Genomic DNA, 3444 nt, shown 5'->3' on the forward strand with positions numbered 1-3444 from the left:
GTCTATTTTACGACGTGGAAGGAACAGAATCGCAGTCTAGGATGGAGGTTGAAAAAGGATTCAATACTGAACGCGATCAAAACATTGCGATACTTATACACTGAGCAACTCTGCGCAATAATTACCTTTACGATCTCGAACGCGACGAGATTTCTCTCGCGCGATAATTCCGCCGTTTTCTATCCCTTCCCGTTTTATTTGGTTGGCTTCGTTATATACATTTTATATATATGCGTCATACATTTTATACGTTTCATACATTACGTTGTAGAATAACGCTCCCTTCCCCCTCCCAACCCACTTCACCAAGCAGCTTCCTAAATGCCTGCGTGAATTGTCTTGCACTTACGTACGAGACGACGGAAAATGAATTATATGAGTTGCAGAAAAGGCGTAATACGTATATCGTGCATTTTATACGCATTACACATTAATTACGTTGTAACAAAACGATACGAATATACAGTCAGCTCATACAATACATGAAAGATCGTAAAAGGCAACGAATGAACTTACGTGACAGATAGATTCTAAAATATGTAAAAAAAAATCATGAGCTAAATTACTACACAAATAGGCCTACGTGATATACATTGCTTATGATTGTACTCAGCGCTTTCTTCGTCTGCATATATGTGTGTGTGTGTGTATGTGTGTGTTTTGATACATTAATTTTGAAACAGAATATTGATAGTATGTAAGAAATATACATTTCACAAGATCTGTAAAAAAAATCCTATCAATCACAATACTTCACTTTCTAAATTTGTCAAATGTAGCCAAACCATGACTTTATTTCTCCTTTTTTTTTGCTAAGGAAATCGTCTATAGGGTGTCCAGAGAGAGAGAGAGAGAGAGAGAGAGAGAGAGAGAGAGAGAGAGAGAGAGAGAGAGAGAGAGAGAGAGAGAGAGAGAGGAGAATGATTTGGATCATAATATTTTAATATTAATAAACTGGCAAACGAGAGTCTGGCTTAAATACTGATGGGGTCTGCGTGGGTGTGTGTGGATAGACCAATATATTCCTAGAGTGTGTGTGTGTGTGTTTGTGTGTAGACCAGTGTATTCCTAGTGTGTATGCAGACCAGTGTATTCCTAGTGTGTGTGTGTGTGTAGACCAGTGTATTCCTAGTGTGTATGCAGACCAGTGTATTCCTAGTGTGTGTGCGTGTGTAGACCAGTGTACTCCCGTATTTGAACAGAAGCCATGAGGTAGCAGGAGTGGGTTTTAACGTTGGTTTGTGCGTGCGTGTGTGTGTGTGTGTGTGTGTGTGTGTGTGTGTTTAGGGATAGGGGGGAGGGTTGCTGCGCCCCCCGGGCAGTAAATGCAGTAAACATCAAGGGGGGCCCCTATAACTTGACCTTTAGGCCTAGAGGCTCAAATGACCACTCACGTAGGCATTCCCTGCCATTCACTATTAGCAGGGAAACGAAACTCTTTTGCGGAGAGACGAATAAAAGAGAGGATTGGAATTCTGTAAAACCTGAGGTTTTCGTAATTCTTTTACGGGCATGAAAACATCTTGGGCAGACTGATGGCGGCAATGCCCACCGGGCTTTGTCGTGCCCCAGAAATACGGTCTAACCGTAGCCACCGAGATTAACACACGACCACTTAACCACGTGTATGAATATTTCAAAATGAAACCACAGACGGTAACCATTTCGGTGACGGTAAGTTTTGATATGGCTTCAGAATGACTTTCGTACTACAGTATACTGAGGAGACTTGAAATATATATAAAATAGTATGTAAAATAGTAGGCCTACCCCAATAAAATTGTTGGTGGTATTATTTTAGGCCAATCATATGTACTATAGCGCCTGAACAGTGTAAAGCGTCCGTTAAAATGAAGAGTAATTAATTAATCAATACAGATGTAGGCCTCTCGTACCACATCACACAAAAACTACTCCAGGAAAACAAATTAAAACAAAAAACATGAAAAGGGAATTAGGCCTAATGGACTTTGCATGTCTAAAAAAGCCTGTAGACTGAAATCTATTTTCAGGGAAAGACACAAAAAAAAAAGGAAACTAGGCCTATTGTACTTCCCTTCTGCATGTCTAAGGAAACCTGTAGACTGAAATTATCGTCAAATTAGATATTGTAAAAGTATTTGAATCTTAACAGAGAGAAAAAAAACAGGGTCCTTCACCATCCGTGTGAATCTATAGAGAGCTTTTCCTGTCCTTTTATTATAGATATAACAGACTGCTCACTGTGTAGACTGATATGTATAATTTTTATGGGTGTTTTATCACAGTTATATATTTATAATAAAAGGACGAGAAACCACGCACAGATGTGACATACTCATTTGTAATTTTCAACCTTATGGTACAGGGGCGTAAGGAGGAAAATTCTCCGATACAGACGCTGCACCTGGTTCAACGTTGTCATGGGAGAGAGAGAGAGAGAGAGAGAGAGAGAGAGAGATTTACGACTGCCATAGCTGGCCTTACCAGCACCTAGGCTACTGGCGCCGTGATAAAATTTAATAGGTAACTATAAATATAAGCAAATAAATTTAAAAGGGGTTTCATATAGGAAATATCTAATATATATATATATATATATATATATATATATATATATATATATATATATATATATATAGATAGATAGATAGACAGATAGATAGATTTAATCATATCAGTAAATTCATATTTTTTTCTGTTCCAATAATCGATGAGAGCTTAAATTTCAAGTCAGTGGCTCATCTTCTGAATAATAATAATAATAATAATAATAATAATAATAATAATAATAATAATAATAATAATAATAATAATAATAATAATAATAAGTCTTAAAGCAATTCTTATGGAACAAGGCCCCCACAGGGCCACTGACTTGAAATTTAAGCTCCCAAAAGAAAAATAAAGAGATAAAAATGTATTGAGTTGAATTGAACTGAATATAAAATTTCGGTTTAGCCAAGCACTGGGACGAATGAAATCAATCAGCGCTGGAGAGAGAGAGAGAGAGAGAGAGAGAGAGAGAGAGAGAGAGAGAGAGAGAGAGAGAGAGAGAGAGAGAGAGAGAGAGATTCAAATTCAATATACTTTATCCCATTGAAAATAGTTATTGCAAAAACCAGTACTGAATTAGTACCATAACTGTTTATTTTAGGAAAATATATTATGACCATTCATTTCATTATAAAAAGATTCAACCTACAATAAGATTAGTGATACAATGCAATGTACACTTTAGAAGGAGTTAACATCGCAATGCATTTATAGGAAAATACATATATACCAGTGGTTCTCAATCTGTGGGTGGCCAGCAATTTCCAAAGCTTTGGGTGAAGGGGAGGAGCCCCAAGGGAAAAGTTGAAAATTCTCTAATCATATTCGTTATAATCTTAAAGGATGAGGAGTTAACAGTAAATGTAGCCATAGGAATTGAACTGATATAGGCCTTGAGAGGTTCTCGAA

General features: G+C 37.1%; 1 long non-coding RNA gene across 1 annotated transcript in view; it reads right to left on the reverse strand.

Moving 5' to 3' along the window:
- LOC136843539 (uncharacterized) overlaps positions 1 to 2017 on the reverse strand; it is a 7634-nt gene extending 5617 nt beyond the window's left edge. The window contains exon 1 of the long non-coding RNA XR_010854559.1: positions 1 to 2017. This exon is cut by the window's left edge and continues 202 nt beyond it. This is a non-coding gene — a long non-coding RNA (uncharacterized lncRNA).
- Between the last annotated feature and the right edge of the window lie 1427 nt (positions 2018 to 3444).

Source organism: Macrobrachium rosenbergii, chromosome 11, assembly GCF_040412425.1.
Source record: "Macrobrachium rosenbergii isolate ZJJX-2024 chromosome 11, ASM4041242v1, whole genome shotgun sequence".
Lineage (NCBI taxonomy): Eukaryota > Metazoa > Arthropoda > Malacostraca > Decapoda > Palaemonidae > Macrobrachium > Macrobrachium rosenbergii.